The sequence below is a fragment of the Lissotriton helveticus genome, chromosome 7 (assembly GCF_964261635.1).
Source record: "Lissotriton helveticus chromosome 7, aLisHel1.1, whole genome shotgun sequence".
In the NCBI taxonomy this organism is placed as follows: domain Eukaryota; kingdom Metazoa; phylum Chordata; class Amphibia; order Caudata; family Salamandridae; genus Lissotriton; species Lissotriton helveticus.
In genome coordinates this window covers 1091116724-1091137311 of record NC_136068.1, presented here as the reverse complement: position 1 = coordinate 1091137311, position 20588 = coordinate 1091116724, and the positions used below count along the sequence as shown (strand labels likewise).

At 44.9% G+C, this 20588-nt stretch overlaps 1 protein-coding gene across 2 annotated transcripts in view; it reads left to right on the top strand.

Moving 5' to 3' along the window:
- Nucleotides 1-20588, top strand: part of SLC38A10 (solute carrier family 38 member 10) — a 433558-nt gene that overhangs the window by 226460 nt on the left and 186510 nt on the right. The gene's annotated exons all lie outside the window — the stretch shown is intronic.

The following is a 20588-nucleotide window of genomic DNA, read 5'->3' as shown; positions in this document are numbered from 1 at the left end:
CTTCCAGATCCTTAAATTAACGAGGCTGAACCAAGCTGTAAGCTCACATCCCGATCCAGAACTTCCCACCAGAAACTCTCAAACTTCTCATGATGCCCTTTGAAAAAAGACCACAATACCAGACTAAAGGTACCAAGGAGGAAAGGCTGCAGCCACAGCAATCAGTCTACCAAAGACCTTCACATACCCACTTCTTAACCGAGTGGAAGTCACTAGCCACTGGTTTCATTCCGACCACACCACAGACAGGAAAACGTCGGGACTGAAAGTTCCACAAAGGGAGTCAGATGAGATTAAATTATCCCACCGAACGGCCATGGGCAAAAAAGACCACCAGAAGAAAACCAAACCATAACCCACATCCAAGGCAGCTCAGCCAAGGCACAAAAGAAGAACCAACTATATCTAAGACCAAGGCAAGATATGGAGGGTGTACCACATTACCATCAAAGACAATGATGAGGAACTCACCTATAGGCCATGCTACTGAACCACAACTGTAAGCTAAACTAAGTATCACTGAGAACGAGAGGAACGCCGAGGCAAAAACACTGTGCAGAGAGGTAACTCCCTGGGGAAAGTGCATTGAAGCTGAGGTGGAAGCAGAAACCCCGACCAGAGAATGGGCTAAACCACACCAGAAAGCCATAAGTGAAACAGGGTGTGGCTCAGACCTACCAAGCGAAGCACAACCCAATATCACAGGCTGAAACATTTTGGAAAGCAAGAGAAACAGGAGACCAGGCGGAACAAAGGCACCACCCACTATGCTCCTGTACTCAACACTGTAGACAAGGCAAAGAGCATTGTTCTAGCAAGTATATTGTATCAACACTGGGTGCCTAGAACCTGCCGACCCATCCAGACAAAAGCAAGAAGAGAGCATGACACTACAAGATGAAGAAAACCCCTGATGAGCCAACACATAACCAGAAGCAACCATCACAAATACAAGCTCAAATGTTGTCTGTCAAACCTTCCATGAACAAAGGTCCACTTGAAGCCACCCCAAACCCTTCAAGCTAAGGGAGGTGCCTGACCAAATGAGATGAACCCTGTGCACTAAGCCCAAGACTCAGAACCCAGCAGGGAGCAGAATGGGGGGAGTTACCCAAGGGCTAATCCACAAAGAATCGGATTGGAGAAAGATCCCCGACAGTAATCCATACACAGATTACCAGACAAAACCTACCAAGTAGACAAGTACACTGGATAGGAACCTGGGGCAGCTGCCAAATCCCCACTATTCCTAAAAAGGGGAAAGGAGTTCCAGAGTGCACAGAATTACATAACCCTCCCAAAACTGGCCCTGCACAAATGACAAGGAAATGTGGGTCCAGTAGAAGGATCTGGTTAGACAGAATACAATCCCTAATCCAAGCATTAAGCACAAGAGGCCATGCTTGTGTCTAAAACCAATATCCAATGTCCCAATAGCCAGAGTGAAGGGTCAATGAGACGAGGGACTCAGACAAAGGAACCGGGCAGGCTCAGCACATAGCACGGGGAAGCCTAGGGTAACCAGACTAGCCACTTCTTGATTTAATAGTAAAGATGAAAACGATCAAGGACGTGAAGCGAAGCAAATGGTCCATGTTTGCAGAAGACAATCCACATGCCCAGCATGAAGAAGAAAGGCAGTCTACAATGGCTACACATACGTATTATGGTCCAGAACAAAAGGAACAATAAAATAAGTAGGCCAAGAGGTTAGTCCAGTTATGGTGAACACAGTCTCCAAGACCAGCACGGACCCCAAAAGAAAGCCAAAGATGAACCCAGCTACATCGAAACTGATCTAGTACAATGGGCCAAGGAAGGCCAAGATGAGGAAAGCCCAAATCACAGTAGCCCACATAACTTCCCTAAGATGAGGAGGAAATTGAATGCCCCAGTGAGCTACCCAAATGCAGAGGAGCTTATCAAGATATACTCTCCTCACAACAAGCAACCACTCGCATACAGACTGGAGAAGGAAGAGCAGAGCAGACAGGACAAAAGTCCCCACCTAATGTTCTGCTCTAAAAAAAAAAAAAAGAAAGACTATTAAAATCCAAAACAGTCACCATGTGATCCTGGAATACAGATGCCTGCATTCCCAAGGAAACACCTCCAACACAGCCACATACTAAGAATCAGTGAAACAAGATCCATAAAAGAGCAGCGAATAGGAGCCAGAGAAAGATGGAGAAGAGGGCCCTACACTACCACCAGGAGAACATCTCAGAGCAGAAATGTCAGGGAAAGAAGGTCAGCAGAAAATTCGTACAACTCCGGGAAGGGCTGCCTGCCCACCAGACCCCAGGCATTGACCAGGAATGCTTAACCAGAACAGTTTCATGCCACTCGAGGAGCTTGGTGGATAACCAACACCCCTCAACCTAGGGCCTGGAGGAGGAGACCACATATTGAGACAGATGAGTACTAGAGGATCAAGTGACACCTCCACTCCAAACACCGAATTTGGTGCCAAGGAGCAGGTGATGGCCAGATAACTGCAGCGAAGCATCTAGGACATGAATGCTACAAGCCCAGAAAAGGGGATGGTGGGAAGGCCATACAATAACAGACCATAGTAAGGGCCTTGAGCATAGATAACCAGCATACCAACTCCACAGGTAGTGTGCCCGATGGGGAAAAGCCATGGTGGAAGAGCGTAGACAATGTACCACCAAGGCAGTGAGCACAGTCTAGTCCCATGTTCAGCAGACCGCCAAAGAAGGTCTGATGATAAACAAGGATCAACACCAGCCATTCACAACCCAAAAAGAAGGCAGGGGTATCAAGTCACCGCGACCAGGAGACCGAGCACCCAGCACCTGAGCCTAGATAGGATCGAGCCAAAGTCCTACACTTCTTCCTTCATATATCATGGAAGGTTTGCGTAATAAACAATGTACGCCTTTACTTCTGCCAAAACACGCTGCAGGTCTTGGCATTGAAAGTCATATCTTGTTTGCGAAGGAAAAGATACAGCAACTCAGTAGCGACCAGCAGATGAAAAGAAATTTGCAATATTTTAGAGTTTTACAGAGAAACACGTGCATTTTTATTTGTCATGCACGGTTTAAAGACCACCAGTTTTAGCAACACGAAAATGTCTAAATACATTTTAATTGGTTAATTCGCTTTTTCAGGTACAGAAATGGGGCCAGCCACGCTCACTAGAAAGCAGCGAGCAACAAGGGAGACAGCATCACCCCAGACCTGCTCAGCGCACCCTGGCCATTTGCATTTCATATTTGGAATGAAAGAAACAGGAAATATCGGACAAAGCAGAGGGTCAGTTCTCCACAAAACACTCAGGGGAAGAGTTTACATAGAATAAGCCAGTTAGGAAGCCTAGCCAGGAACAAAAAGCGGTGTCTGCAGGAGGTTCAGTAGTGGGTTTATCCTTATTGCCCCCTCATGGAGGGAGGGGTAAAGAAAGACAACGGAGTAAGGGGAACACATTTTCCCATTGACACAGAATGGGTAAAACCCTTTCATACATATGTAAGAGAACGAGGATGTTTTTTGGCTGGTTTTCTTTAGTCATTTTCTTGAAAGGAGATGAGCTACCACTCATATAAGGATAGGGGCGAGGAAGGGTTGAGCCGGTAATGTAATGTGTTATGTAAATGTGTGTCATGTGCTGTTGTTTGGAATGTTCTCTTTTGGTGTTCCCCTTTTTTTAACCAGTCACATTTACCATATCACTATTTTCCCTCCAGTGACTTAATGTCCCATCATGGTACTATGTACCTTGTTTCTGATAGAAATAATACCTTTTTTAACTCATTTTGGGCCAGATGTATCAAGGCTTTTTGCACTCGTAAACGGGCCGATTCACAGAATCGGCCCATTTGCGAATGCAAAAAGGCCTTTTGCTGTATGCCACCACCCCCTTTTCCACCACCCCCTTTTGTACCGCTTTTGCTATATATGTAACTTTTTTGCATTCGCAATATAGTTAATCGCAATTTTTTGTGATTACCTAAGTTGTGATTGCATTTAGGGAATTGCAATTTGCGATTTCCCTAAATGCAATGTATGTAGTATTCGCTAAATGCGACTTTGCATTTAGAAATCACAAATTACCATCAACTTGAAGTTGATGGTAATTTGTGAATCCTTTGAAAAATGCACAAAAATGCATTTTTTAAAGTGCCATGTGGAGCACACACATGCCCTTAGGACATGTATGTGCGCGCCATATGTGCACACTTACCTTTTTTGGAGGTGTATTAGGCCGCCTAGCACCCTTGGATTTGCATTTGCAAATTGCGATTACCAATTTGGTAATCACAAATTGTGAATGCATTCCCATGCATTCATATGGGCCTGTAGGTTCATAGGAATGAATGGGGATGCATTCCCTAATAAATTGCGATTCGCTATTAGGTAATGGTAAGAAATTGCAAAATATTTTGCGATTCCTACATACTGCATTTTTCAATTCCAAAATAGCGAATTTGCAAAATTCGCTATTTTAAAATCGCAAAAGCATTGCTTGATACATCTGGCCCTTTATTTTATGATATCACTAATGCATACTTTTTTGCAAGAAAATGTATGCTCCTTTTAATAATGGCCCTAGTGTTAGGCGTGGCAAAGGAATATTAGCTCTGGTAACAGTGGCCTTTTGTTTTTTAGATGATAAACTATATGAGGTGAGTAGTGTCAGACTATTCCAGTTGTATGCCTTTTCCCCAAGAAGCCACTCATGCAGTCTGTGGCCCTTACAGAAGAGTGAATTGTTTATTATTACGATGGTATACTCATGAATTTAAACAGTGGTAATTTGGAGGAACTAGTCTTTTCCACAGATGAATAGTTGACCAGACTTTGCAGTCACCATGCCTGAGGGGAGAGGAGTTCTTGACACAAACAAAGTAAAATGTTAATATTTTGGAGACTGTGATGCACAATTTCAATGATGTGGATCATTAGCTGTGATCTTTTATTTTTGTTACTACTGACAGCATTTACTTTAATATATATTTTGCAGCCCTAATGCTGTGTGAAGGAAACAATGTTTCTAGGTCGGGCATATATTTAGATAGCACCAGCCTCATTACTCAAAAAACCGAGAAATAAAAACATACATAAATGTATGCATATATATATACGTACATGAAACGGCCTTTGAGTCTGCCATTTTCCTCCACTGGTCTATTTCATTTTCATTTACATTTTACGTCCATCCACCACCCCAGCATGCAGCATGATACAATGAGTCAGCCACATTATATATCGGATCTCTTGCAATTTGACAGATGGCATTTTTCCTGAACAGCTGCGCTCAGACGCGTAAAAGAAAAAAAAAGTGCTGGGTAGTGGAGTTGGTTGGCCAACACTTTGCCAATGCATTTTTCATCCTTTTTTGTCATCTTTGTGTTTGATGAATGGCTTGCAATAAATCAAAGAAAATAGTACGTTTCTTTGTGGCAATAAAAATCATATTTTCCTATGATGTAGATTAAAACTAAAATTATTTTCTATACCTTTCTTAGTACACCTGCATGATAGGGAAATTCTATGTCATTTTTTTAAATTATATTTATTGCCAGCTTATTGTAGCTTCTTTTGTTTTCCTTTGTGTGGCAAGTTTAGCAATTGGTCATGATTGCCAAGGCCAGACATATAGACTTTGCCAATGCTTGGTTTCCTTGTATATATGCCTTTCTCCCTCATCTTCTAGCAGTGAGGGTTAAAAAAGACTTGCTCCCCATCTGCCTGTTTCTATGTTCTTTCTACATTGACCCAGCCCGGGCCTTGGACCTCGATCTCTGCTTATTTATGTACACTGATTGGAAGGATCTTTTCAGATGCAGATCACCCTCCCCTGACGCTTATTTATCGACTGCTTTTGGTTTTTAAATTGAATGCATCACGGGCTATCTCTGTGCCTTGTGACCAGTGACCTTCTTATCCATTTAATAGGGGTGGATGACATGCCATATTTGGAACAGGCCTGGGTGTTTTGGTTTGGCAGTGTCAAAGTGTCTCATAAGGGCAGTCGGGTTCCTAGTTCAGCAATGTTGGATGGTCACTCTGTTACGACGCTTATCTGGCCAACAGTGTGTTTAGTTTAACAATTTTAAAAAGTCTTCAATTGCTGTGGAAGTTAATCAAGGGGCAGTGCATGCAAATGATCATCGATCGTTCGCTACCTTTTGGCTAGGTTTGCTTTACTCAAAATGCGTTTGATTGTAGGGTTCGGTAAGGGGGGCGAGCATGCTTCCCATGGAGAATGGTGTCCCCCGTTCTTGTGTGTAACATTTACATTTTAATATCTGTGTCCTTATCTGGTGCTCTTCCTGCAAACCCTCTTAAAACACTATACCCCTGGAATGTAACTATTGAATTATGTGTTTAAATTCCTAGGTTTGCATTGATTAACCTTCTCTAAAGCGCTGTCAAGGGGTGTTTATTTGTTATAGAAATGCAAATTTGTAGCTAGAAGTAATGTAGTGTTCAACACCAGAAATTAGTTGTTTTCAGAGTGCTCCCTGTACTGGTTCAAGGGCCAGCTAAAGCCAAGGGAAATCAATTGATTTGTTTAGGATCTCAAAATGTAGTGGAAGGCTATTATTAAAACTCTGGTTGCCAGTTTGGGCCGCAGTTTGCCCCTTCTCCCTGGTGCTCTGTCTGGACCTGATATGGGGAACGAGGAATGCACCGTTTCTGGTGCATCCAAGCTCAAGGGACCTTCCCTTCCACCGTTCGAGAGAGAAACTTGCAGCATGCATTCTGTGCAAGATGTCCGCATGATTTACCAGTGCAATTGTTACTGCTTCTAAACATGCAGCATTGAGATCAGTACAGCAAGTTCGAACCGTCTGGATCATGTGGAAATGCAGACAGCCTGCTTGGCATATTTTTTCAATACTAAACGAAATTCCCTTGGCTATATTGTATTTTTAATTCTTTTGGTGGAGGGGAGGAGGTGGTAGCTTAAATAATTGGGGAATTTAACACAAAACCAGTGCTTATGTAGGTATTAAGGTTTTCTCCGTTTTTGCATTTTTTTGTTTTGTTTCGTTTCTAGAATAGCGATGGCGTCCAGTGTGCTGTCCATCCAAGGTAGTTTTCTGTGCTAGGTGGGAAGCGATTCTGGTTCTGATGGCCATGTATTGATACAGCTTATCTTAAAGATTTAACTTTGATTTGCATGCGTCGCCCCACTGCTCTGTGAGGTGGTTTAAAAGGAAAAATAATATGATAATGAATTGTTATTATCATGTTATCTTTTCTGTTGTTGTTCAGCTGGTTAGGGGTGAGGCAGGGCTAGGCTGTGTCAGAGGAGCAGGGGAAGGAGTGGTGGCACTCTAAGTGTGCATGACAGTTTGGCCGGCTTTCTTCCGCTGCCCAGACAATTCATGTGCACTTAGCATGTTCTCCACCAGGCTGTGTTGCACACATGGGTGGAGAACATTCCCAGGCTCCCAGTCCTTCTCTGAGCGCCGAACCACAGCGCTCAGACCAATCACAACACTGCTGTTAATGGCGTTGTGATTGGCTAGGGGAGTCTGTAAGTCTGGGGGCTACCTGCCCCTGGAGTCCTCAAAGCGGGTGAAGAGGCCTGAGAGGCAACGGCTGACAGACAGGTAAACGAGTTTGTTTTTCTTCATTCCTTCCCCCCGCAAACTCCCCCTCCGCCATTAAGTAGCAGCTGCCACTGCATGGTTTAGAATTACCACACTAAGAAATCCATTTTCGTCCATTAGTAGGTACAGTAGCGCCAGGATACCTGTTAGGTGACATTTGCGCTTTAGAAATGTGATAAATAAAATAAATAATGTTGGCTTGGTAGGGGAGTGTGGTTAAATCAAGGCTGAAGTGATTCACTCGATTACAAATGCTGTCACTTCTAGGATGTCTTTCAGCAGAGGAAGCGTGGTGTCATGGTGACCCCGTATGGCGGGTTGCCTCCATCTGAGTGCGAGAGGACTAAGGCCCAACTTGTGCATTGAACATCCCTTCGGCTTATGCATTTGTGCATGAAAACTCTTTTCTTTCTGCACAGAAAGTCTTTCCCACTTTCTAGTGCATGGAACTTTTTCTTTTGGATAGAACTTCTTTCTTGCCTGTGCATGCAGCTTTCCATATCTCTTTTGCTGTTGCATAGAATTTCCCTTTTGCTTTAGCTTGTATGTACAATATTTTTCATTTGCTAGTGCATGGAACTTTCTTCTTCCTAAACTGCTCACTATTTTCTCTCTTGCTTGTGCATAGAAGTTCGCTTCTCTTTTGCTTGAGCCTTAAACTTACTCTCAAATGCTGGTGCATGGAACTTTTATTTCACTTGCTTGTTTGTAGGTTTCCTTTCTACCTTGGTAAGCATGGAACATCCTTTTTTTTTTTTCTTGCTTCCCTTCTCTCCGTTTTTAGGTCTCGCCTAATGACGCAGCGCATGCGCTGCTCACTTGGTGAGATCTATTGTTGTCTATTTCTTTTCCTGAAAGGGGACAGGACATGTGCACGCATACAGAGGACAGTCCTTTGTGCACGTGTAGGGCTCTTGGTGTGAGCACAAGGGACAGCAGATGTGCTCGCGTACGGAGGACAGGAGATGTTCACGCGTACGGCTCCCGGCATTAGCACAACTCCTGTTCGCTTGCTCCCTCCCTGTGTCTATCAGTCCCCTTACATGAACATGAACATGAGTAATTTAATGAGCCCTTTTCCTGCCATAGTTTCTATACCTTGTGTGTCATATTTAAATGCCAAAAACGTTTAACACGTCTCTAATACTGCGAGGGATGCATTAATGAAACTGAAGATGTGCTGAACTCCTCTCACCTCCGAGGCCCATGCTCGGTTTCATCAGGAGACATTTGTTTCAATTTCCCGTGACACAACACACAACTTGTCGCTGCACATAGATCTGTCTCCTTTGCCGCAGCCGGTGCCACTGCGTCTCAAGCCTCAGCCCCGGCTACAACCAGCGCCGGATGGCCTCTGGCGCGTGCGCCCTCACCCCCAGGGTCCCTCATGCTCACTCCACACACCCGCAGCCGCTTTTGGGGGCGCGCGCGCTCACCTGCGCCCTCCTGAGACTCCTGGGCTCCCGCTGGCTGCTCTTGCGCCCCTCGGACCAGGCACCGGGGCAGTCAACGTAAAGTCGCGAAATTGCTAGACCTATTGCATTGCAAATATTTGTTCTTACTTGTGCCAAGAGTTTCCTTTTACTTGTCCATGAGACATCCCTCCTCCCCTACTTGTATAGAACGTCCATTCATTCTGGCTAGTGCATATAATTTCCCTTTGCTCTTGCTTGTGCATGGGTCTTCCCTCCACTCTTGCTTGTGCTCATCTCCTAAACTGGAAATCCCATCAGACTCTCAGGACTAAACCACTACCTCCGAGCCGTGGACCAGTAGATACTGAAGAACCACCTAAAACCCATCTCTTCCAAAACAAGTACTAACACAAAAAAATGGCAGAACTGCCAGACTACAATAATCTGGCCTACGAAACTAGATGCAACACTGTCTGATGTAAGAAATGTGAAAGTGAACATAGACTGCAGGTTCTCACTGGTCCTTTAATAAACCTTAGCCATAAGATACGCTTTCTGCACCCTGTAAAATTTACCATTGAAGCTAGAGTTCGCCATTATCTTTTTGATGGTTTCTCTAGACTACACAAACTGATTCTACTGAGGGGCCCTTGCTTCCTACTGTAAAGACTGAATAGAATACAAAATGGTTTAGCGGGATAACTCCTGCATCTTTGCTTACCTCACATCATCCTCCCCAAGCACCTATAACGGGGTACTCTGCCTTAAAGTGCCTCTAAATTGATCTCATGCTCATCCAAAGCAAAGGTCCAGTCTTCATTTGAATATACCTGAAATGATGCTCATATATCTGAACCATTTGCTCCTGCATGACACCTCAGGTGACCATCCCTCTTTCTGGCAGCAGAAATACTGCATTATCTCCCCATGAAGACAAAAAACATCCAAGACCAACTGTGATTCAATAGGCCAGCAGAGACCTGGCTGTTCTACATCAGATGATGTAATATAGGACCATCCAGGAGACGAAGCCATTCAGCATCAAAAAGGAAATGAAAAGCAAAGAACACAAGGTCATGCCCACCCTAAAACCTTAACCAAATCATCCACAAAGATGGTGGGCATGGTCAGCTCTGCCTCACTCTCTTGCTACATGTTCACAGCAATATATGTAACGTTTCCAATGTAGGCTACACGATCATTACCAAATCTTTCCGACCAAACACAACAATGGCTGGAAAGCTTAGGCATCGTATATTTCACTCCTTCTCATTTCAGTAAATACCTAGAGAAGCTACTTTTGAAGCAGCAAGACCATGACAATGGTCTTCATGCATAATAATGAAAAACTTCCCACATTAGTCTCTCTACCAATCAACATGCTTAAGCCAAGCACAGTCGTCACCAAAGTGGGATGGCACCTGGGCAAGGATGTATAGTGCTATATAAATAAAACTACATTGCAGTTTTTTTCTTGCTTGCTTGTGCATATGCACGTAACATCTAGCCTTTTTGTATGCTAAACTAATTTTCACTCTTAGGTTTTCCTTGTCTCTTCCAAGCTACAGAATTTTTTTGTAAGCCTGATTCATTGTGTTCACTGCACATAAAACCCTCAGAATCCGGTCATCATTTCTACTTTACAAAGGAAACTGTTATTCATGCATGATGACCATCATAATGTAAATTAATGGTTATTAAAATCTCCCTCCGACCTTGAAATACAATTGATTATCTCTTCTGTTCTAGAATGCTTGCCGTTGTGGGAAAATGGGATGCTCTTTAGAGTGGTGAACAGAAGAAGGTGTAATAAATGCCAGGAAACAATAATTGTTTTATGTTTATCCTGCAAGGGGAAGCATAGCCTTGTGCATATGAAATAGTGTATCTAATGGTCCATGCCTAGGAAAGCTAGGCACCGACAGGTACCTCTCATTATGTTTTCTAAAAAAGTTTGCTCTTCAACTGAACTACCACTCCGTACTCTGGATAGTTTAGAATGCAGATTTAGTACTGTTGAAAGTAACGAATTAAGAAACAATGGGACATGAGGGACTTATTACAGTTAAGACTTTCTATGCACAGGGCCGGATTTAGCGCTGGTGGTGCCCTGTGCAAAAGTGTTTGGTGGTGTCCCCCAATAACCACCTCCGCCATGTATTCCCCGATTACCACCCTTTAATAGTTGCCCCTCAAGTATCCGTAACCACTCTCTCTCTCATATGCATTTAATTCGTTTTATGGTGCCACTCATACCAGTGTAGGGTGTCAGAGAGCTTTACATCACACACATTACACAGAGACAATCAATCATACATGTGTAAATCACTGTATAGGACATGTTACATAAGACAGGGGACTACAAGGTGTAGGAGTCACATTACAATCAAACTAGTAGGCAGTATAGCTTAATAGTGATTGGTCTGGAGAAAAACAAACTCAGAATTTAAAATTCTCCAGTATTTGGGGTGTCTTTCATAGATTCACATGCCTGAATCATTCCCCGTCGTCGGAGTAGGAGTCCCACGGTATATAAAAAAGCAGTAATAAGCCATTTGTACATAGCAAATAACAGTTACCATAAACCAGGAAGTGAAGTAGCCTCAGCTACCAATGAAAAAACTTCCACATTAGTGACCATCCAAGTCATTATGTTAGACCAAACTGCAGCCAATCAGGCCACAGCTCCCACCTAGGTATTCTCCCCAGAGACCCAGGCTGTCAGATTTTTTACCGCACGTCGTGTGATAGGGAGTCTCTCTGAGCTCTGCTCAGTTTTTTCTTCTACTTTGAAAGTTTGAAAGTTTCTTTCTTTCCAACATGTCCACATCTAAGTCCCTTTTCAGGGCTTGTGACTCTTGTGGCAAGGCAAGGCTCTTCAAGGAAGACCCTCATTCTCTCTGCATATACTGCTTGTATCCAGACCATCAGGCTAAGGAGTGCAAGATTTGTCGCACTTTTCCAACAAAAACCCTCAGGGACAGAGAGGGTCGCCTCCTACTATGGATACAACGGAATAAGGACAAGGACTTGCCACTCTCTGAGGTAGGAAGTTTGGCCTCTATGTCTTCTATGGGATCTAGGAAGAGAATAGCTGAGGGTACAGTAACTACCCCTAAGGCTAAGGTGGCGAAGCAGGCCCAGCACACGCTCGCTGCTGAGGAACCTACGACTTCTAAAATGAAGAAAGCCTGTCAAAAATCTGTCAAACAGCCTGTCATTAAAAAGACTGTCCCTTTATTGTCACCTCAGAGGCCTACAACCAAGGCAGCAGCTTCTCTGCCGGTTTCCTGTCAGACTGCCACTACAGTGACTTCTACTGTCACCTATTCCTCACCAAAACCCTCTTTGGTGGTGTCCTCAGTGTCCTCACCTACTTATGTGCATGTTCAAATTCGTCCCATCTCGTCGACGAAGAAAGTTTCACCTACCGTCGACGAGCCTCCGTCAACGAAGCCCTCCTCAGCGTCGAAAAATCCCTTCCCGTCGACGACGACACTACCGTCGACGAAGAAAGCCTTGCCGTCGACGGCTTCACCGTCGACGAAGCACCCGTCGACGGACTCATCGTCGACGAGGAAGACTCCGTCGACGATCCCACCGTCGACGAAGAAGACACCGTCGACGGCCCCGTCGACGAAGTCGTCGACGACGGCCTCGTCGACGAAGAAGATAACGCCGTCGACGGCCCCGTCGACGGCCCCGTCGACGAAGAGACCTCTCCAGCCACAGTCGTCGACGGCGAGTTCGTCCCTCACAGCAAAGTCAATGCCACAGGACTTCTCGGTGGCCCAAGGGAATCCTATGACGCCAAAACTGTCAACTTGCACAGATCTTCAAGTATGGTCTGCAAAGAGCAAACCCATATCGTTGCCTTCTCCAGCCACCACTGCGGCGATTCTACAACGCCCATCACAGTCTGCATGTATGTCACCACTCACGATGCCGGACAGGCTCTTGGATTCTGACGAGGACTCTGCTGGAGACTTATTTCCGGCAGCTACGAGTCCATCTGACTTGCTCATACACGTTAAGGAACAGGAGGAAGAGGAGCAGGTGACGCAACACACAGGGTTGGATCCTGCACCCCCATCAGGGACACAAATGCCCATGGAATTATTTAGAAATTTAATGTCCATGTTGGATGATTACTATCAACGTTTTCCGCCCTCGGAATCGGGCGAATCGCACATCACTTCCCCCCCGCCTAGAGGAACTCCGCATTCAGTCCCTCCTAACATGGAAGAATCGGTACATGCCCCATCCATGCCGGTACCATCTAATCAACCGGTGGATAACAATTCTGAAGAGGAGGCTCAGGAAGAAGGAGAATTGGATGACTCGGATTCGTCGGAGTATGAGGATTATCAAGCTGACTCCCCTGCTCCAGATGAACAGCCAAAGGCTGAATCACCACCAGTGGATATTGCAAATTTCCATAGGATTATGGATAACGCTACCAAACGATTTCTCATTACCATGGAGACAAAACAGGATGATTGTTTCCTGTATGATTTCAAAAATCTGTCCCAAAGACAAAGCTGGTCGATACCGATCATAGAGTTTATTTGGAAAGAAGGTCTAAAGATCATGGCCACTCCAAACTCTTTACCTCCAGTTTTGCCACGAGTGGATAAAAAATACAGAGCGCCTGCTTCTTCTCCGGCTTGCCTGATTGGACAGGCCAAGACAGACTCAGTTATTGCACAAGCAGCTCAAAAAAGGGCGAAAAACCCATCATCTCAAATCTCCACGCCTACAGACAGAGACGGAAGACGACTCGATACCATTGGCAAAAAAGTTTCCACGATTGCAGCAACCACAGTAAGGGTTGCTAATTCTATGGCGATTCTTGGCCGATACGATAGGCAAATGTGGTCTGACATTTCGCCTTATATTAAGAAACTGCCTGAATCGGACCGGTCTGAGGCTATCAAAATTTTACAAGAAGGAGAGTGTGCGTCGTCCGAGATCATTGACGCTGCAGTGGATGTAGCAGCTACAGGCTTCAGACAATTGGCAGGAGCCGCAGTCCTTCGGAGAGAAGGATGGTTGAAATCTACATCCTTTAGACATGAAGTACAGTCCAAGGTCTTAAATATGGCTTACGATGGCGAGTTTCTATTCGGCTCGCACGTGGATGAGGCTTTGCAGGCCATCAAAAAGGATACTGAAACTGCACGATCTTTGGGCACTCTGCAGTTTCGAAAATCTTCCTTTCGTGGCGCAAGAGGAAGGGGAAATTTCTCCAATAGAGGAGGATATTACCAACAGCGCAACTACACCACTTCTCAAAACACACAGAGGTACCAACCATATAAGCAACAGCCTTATGGCCAAAGACGTAACTCTTACACACAGCCCCGAGGAAAAGCAACATATCGCGGAAGAGATAACACCAACAAGAAGTGAGGTTCACTTCCTGCCGCCAAAGTGTCCCCGCCAAAAACAAATTGGAGGAAGAATATCCCAACATTACTCAAAATGGTCCAAGATTACTACAGACAAATGGGTGCTGGATGTGGTATCCAAGGGACACATTTTAGAATTTGTAAAAACCCCTCCAAATTCTCCTCCAAAAGGGCCGCCCCCAGCACATCTCAAGGAGCTCTTCATCCAAATCAATTCCATGATTCGAAAAGGGGCAATCGAGAGAGTACCTCGACACCAGAGAGGGACAGGTTTTTACTCTCGTTTTTTCTTGATACGCAAAAAATCAGGGGAATGGCGCCCAATCCTCGATTTGCGTGCCCTGAACAAATTCATCAAAAAATTGACGTTCAGAATGTTAACGCTCCAGGAGATCCTACAGTTTTTGGCAGAAGGGGACCACTTGGCAACACTCGACCTTCAGGATGCCTACTTCCACGTCCCTATCTTCCCCAGACAAAGGAAATTCCTAAGGTTCAGAGTGGCTGGCAGGGATTTCCAATTCAAGGTGCTTCCCTTTGGACTACGTTCAGCCCCGAGGGTATTCACGAAAATGCTAGCACCCGTAGCGGCGCACCTACGATTGCAGGGAATTCAAATATACCCTTATCTGGACGATTGCCTTATCAAGGCCAATTCCTACGCCACAGCAAACGACCATGTCCAAAAATGCCTTTGCCTGTTTCAAAGCCTGGGGTTTTCAGTGAACTTCGAGAAATCAGACCTAATTCCATCTCAAAGAAAGTCCTTCTTAGGAGCAACGCTGGATTCCAAGCTCGCCCAGGTCTTCATTTCAAACGAAAGGCAGAAAAAGATCAGAACGATGGCAACCACACTCCTCAGAAAAGAGTACGTTTCTGTTCGGAGATTCAAATCTTTCCTAGGGATGATCTCTTCGTGCATCCCTCTCACTCCAAACTGTCGTCTGAGGATGAGACCATTACAAGAGGAACTCAGTCACCAATGGATGCAGATATCGGGGTCCTTCGAGGATCTCATTACACTGACGCCTCGAATGAAGGACACAATCCTGTGGTGGAGTCAGGCACACAACCTACAAATCGGCTGTGCCTTCCTCGCAGAAGTCCCAAGATTCATATTAACCACGGATGCCTCCCTAGAAGGTTGGGGCGCTCACCTTCAAGGGATGACGATCAGCGGCAAATGGGACATTCAACAGAAGAAATGGCACATCAATCTGCTGGAGTTACGAGCCATTTTCCTCGCCCTAAAATCCTTTCTGGCAATCCTACAAGGCTCCACAGTGTTGATTCGAACAGACAACACAACGAGCATGCATTACCTGAACAAGCAGGGGGGCACAAGATCAGCCCGGTTGTCTCAACAGGCTCAAGAAATCTGGACTTGGGCTCTGGATCACGACATCAACTTGTCAGCGGTGCATGTTCCGGGAGTAGCCAATGTTCTGGCAGATTCGCTGAGCAGATCCAAGAACAGCACTCACGAATGGGAACTGCATCAGCCAGAGCTGGATCGGATCTTCCAGAGGTGGGGTCTCCCCGATCTGGACCTGTTTGCAACTTATCAGAACAAGAAATGTACTCACTTTGCGAGCTGGATTCCCCACAGGGACTCTTGCGGGGACGCTCTATCACTCAATTGGGAACGGATCTTCGCCTACGCCTTCCCGCCAATTCCGCTAATACCCAAAGTCATCAAGAAAATGAGAAAGCAACCGTGTCGAATTATCCTGATTGCTCCACGGTGGCCACGACAATATTGGTTCACGCAGCTTCTCCTTCTATCAGAGTGCGACCCAATTCAACTGCCCCGAATTCCACACCTTCTAACAATCCAAGAAGGCAAGGTGTTTCATCCAGACCCTCAATCTCTGAAATTATCGGCTTGGCTCCTCAACACCACGAGTTTGCGCACTTGAACATTCCACAAGACTGTCAGGAAGTCCTGGCCAATGCTAGGGCGCCTTCCACAAACAAAACTTACAAACTAAAGTGGAAACGTTTCTGTGTTTGGTGCCAAACTATGAATTTGCATCCAATGACTGCGGAGCCAGAAGCGATATTGCCCTTCTTTTTGCAGCTCGCTAAATCAGGTTTGGCGCACTCAACACTTAAAGTGTTCTTAGCCGCCATATCACGATACCGTCAGGACGGTAAGACTTCTCTATATTCCTCAAGGATAATACAACAATTCTTTAAAGGTTTATTTTGTATGTTTCCACCTGTACGCCGGCCACCTCCATCTTGGCATTTGAATATAGTCCTAGCACAGCTTCTTCGCCATCCCTTTGAGCCTATTCATAAGGTCAATCTCAAGTTCATCACTTGGAAGGTTGCATTACTGCTGGCACTAACATCAGCCAGACGAGTGAGTGACATGCAAGCATTCACCATTAAGCCACCATTCTTGCAATTCACACCTGACTCTGTGATACTACGCACCAACCCGAAGTACATGCCCAAAGTACCATCGGATTTTCATCTCAATGAGCCTGTGATACTTAAGACATTTTTTCCCAATCCGCAGTCACCAGCTGAGCGGACTTTACACACATTAGACATTAAGAGATGCCTTAAATTTTATCTTTCAAGAACAGCTGCCATCAGGAAGACGGATCAGCTATTTGTGGCATATGGCAGACCAAGACAAGGCTCTGCTGTTACTAAACAGACTATCGCCAGGTGGGTCTCATCCACGATAGGGCTCTGCCATCAACAAGCAGGTAAACCCTTACAGACCTTACCTAGAGCCCATTCTACAAGAGCAGTCTCCTCTTCAACTGCGTTGTTTGCTGGTGTGCCTCTCCCGCATATTTGCAGAGCAGCAACATGGTCCAGCAGACACACATTCACAAGGCATTACTGTCTGGATTCTTCAAGCGACACCGATGCCTCGGTGGGGAGAGCAGTCCTGCGAAATCTGTTTCAGTAAGGTGAGCCTCTGGTGTTCTCTCCCACCTCCTTTGCACTCTTTACGCTTTCTTATGATGTTGCATTGCTTTCTTTTTATGCATGATAACTATGTTTTGGCGTATAAGAGCGAGATATTGTATTACTGCTAACTACTCGGATTCAGGCATGTGAATCTATGAAAGACACCCCAAATACTGGAGAAGAACAATAGTTACTTACCTGTAATCTGTGGTTCTCCAGTATTGGTGTCTTTCATAGATTCACATGCACCCACCCACCTCCCCTCAGAGTCTCACCCAGACTGTTATGATATAGCTATATATACTCTGGTACACTCCAGTGCTACAAAAATCTGACAGCCTGGGTCTCTGGGGAGAATACCTAGGTGGGAGCTGTGGCCTGATTGGCTGCAGTTTGGTCTAACATAATGACTTGGATGGTCACTAATGTGGAAGTTTTTTCATTGGTAGCTGAGGCTACTTCACTTCCTGGTTTATGGTAACTGTTATTTGCTATGTACAAATGGCTTATTACTGCTTTTTTATATACCGTGGGACTCCTACTCCGACGACGGGGAATGATTCAGGCATGTGAATCTATGAAAGACACCAATACTGGAGAACCACAGATTACAGGTAAGTAACTATTGTTCGTTAACACCATGGTTGGGGTTTATCTTTATTAATCCGAATTGATTTCTACCCAAATGAACCCTTTTTGCAACATTAGGATAATCAAAGACGGGAATAATACCATAACTCTCTAATGTATACCTTGCAGTTTGCATGCAGCTGTTTGATGACAGTTAATAGCTTACTTTTCTATATTAGGATTTTAACTTATAAACTGCAAGTATCAAAAAGATCTCTGACAAAAGCAGTAACCCACTGACCTTTTTACATTATATGCACTCTGTGATTTGCATGATAAATGTTCTATGCAGCAGGTACATTAACCCTTTGTGCTACCTTACCATGAGTCAAAAACAAAACTCCGATCTCTCTCTAGGAAGAACATTAATCACCGGAGTTATCTTTACATTCTTATTATTGCCTGAAAATTGCTGGAGGGCAAGGAACGTGGCAGCAAGTGCTTTTAAAACCATAATTTACTTGCAAACATGACGCCCCTACCCGAAGTCAGCACCTGGTGCGGTTGCACCAGTCGCACTGCCCTAGAGCCAGCCCTGCCTTTGCAGTATACTAGCTTCAGCTTCTCTCACTACCTACCAGTTTAATACAAAGCCTACCAGATCCAACTCCTCACATTTCCCACAAGTCCTGCTTTACACACGGTTGACCTCAGCACAGTTCCATGGGCACTGGGTCTACTGAATAAATACATAGAATTATAGATGGGTAACAGTGAATTACAGGGATGTTTTTCACTGACTGGTTCCGAGTGACATCAGACTGACAACGAGGACGAAGCTCAAGTTGTCTATGATGTCACTCAGAACCCAGAGATGAAAAACATCCCTGTAATTCACTTTTTACCCATCCATTACTTTGTTATATATGCCCCCCTCCCCCTCAAAAAAAGCACCTACCCCTGCTATCAACTGCTACACAGGGGCGAGAAGGGTGATCGCGAAGCAATTCATAACCTGGCCTCTCCTCCCTCTCCCTAATGGAAAAAGACCTGACCTCCTGTCACTCATCCGCACCACTCTCTGTGCCTTCCCTTCCTTCAGAAGCTGCGCTTCCTGCATTCCAGCGCTGCTCTGGCAGCTCTCACCGAGCCCAGCGAGGCAGCCTGGAATTCATATTTGACGTAGTAATAGTAAGTTATTAGCGCTGTAGCCCATCGTTGCTACATCACAGCACTCAATTATCACATTTAGAATGTGACATTCACACTAATGGCTCTCAATGAGAGCCATACATAACAATACTGTATGCAATATACTGGTATCATTATTCTCAATGAGGATGGCCTTGCAAAACAACTTGAGTTCTCAACTTTTCAAGATGACGATCGGTACTGTACTATCTGCTGCTTTGAACGATCGATATTGGACATGATTGGTGGTCAAGAGAGCCTGGTTTCTGGCTATCATTATGCAGATTCTGGGGCAGATTGCAAGGGGTACTGGCTCCAGTCATCTGAGGAAATCACTTTGGCAGACTGAAGAGCTGGGGCAATCTAGGTAGGGTTCTGCGCTAAGCCAGCCTCACCGTACATATATATCTGCAAGGCATGGGACCAGTGTCTACTTCAGCACCCTAAGGACCACTAGTCCTCAAACCCCAGTTCATAAGTCCATGGGCGAAGACGGGTGGGACATACAGCTGCGATAGCTCGCCACCGATATCTAATGTACCGGTCCTTGTAGTGCCAGAAGCTTGCATCTTCTGGCGCAGAGTTAGCCAGCGTATTTTAGGAGCGCTGGATCAATGCTGGATTTCCGTGATACCTGCAAAGGCAATAGTTACATTGAATCTAAATGGACTCGTTTACCTGGCCATTGGCTATTCTGAACATATGCCATGGATCTAACCCTCTTTGACCGAGTATTAGGGGAAGCAGGAAATAACAGAGGGACTGTAGTATCATACAAGCCTGGTAGGTGAGAGGAGGGTGTGGGAATATAGGCAGTCTCTGCAGAATAGACAGTTCTACACGGTTTTCCTCTTCTAACAAAAACTGCTTCTATTTCTCAGCTTTCTTTCTCAATGTAAACTTCCGTAAGAGATCCATGAAGCCTTAGTTATTTGTTATCCAAATAAGGCAAACAGAATCATTTCACGAGGAGCCCTTGAAAAAAGATTAAAGAGATCCGATGGTGACTGATAAACATTTTTAAAAATCAGCATAATATTGCCTCATTCCCTCCTACTTACTCCTTCCTGCAGTACCATGAAACAGCTTTAGGGCAGCATAGGCACCTTGTAACAACCAACAAACAAGGCATCATGCAAACGAGGAATTACTGTTGGTTGGGACATTCTTCAGTAAGAAATTAGAAGTAACAAGTGCATCTCTCACCAATACTACAACAGGTACATGTTAGTGCAGTTTAAATGGAACAAATAACCGTTAAGCTCTGAAATGTCCTTGCACAAAACAGATGAATTAACTGCGATATTTTAAAGCAATTTTCTATAAGGTAGAGGAATTTCCACTCAGGACGTGATGCGCTGTGCTCTAGTTTAGTGGTTCTCAACATTTTGACTTAAGGGGACACCTGCTGAATCACTACTGGAAACTTGGGACCCCAGGCTGACCAATTTCTACGATTTGAACCTCAAAACACT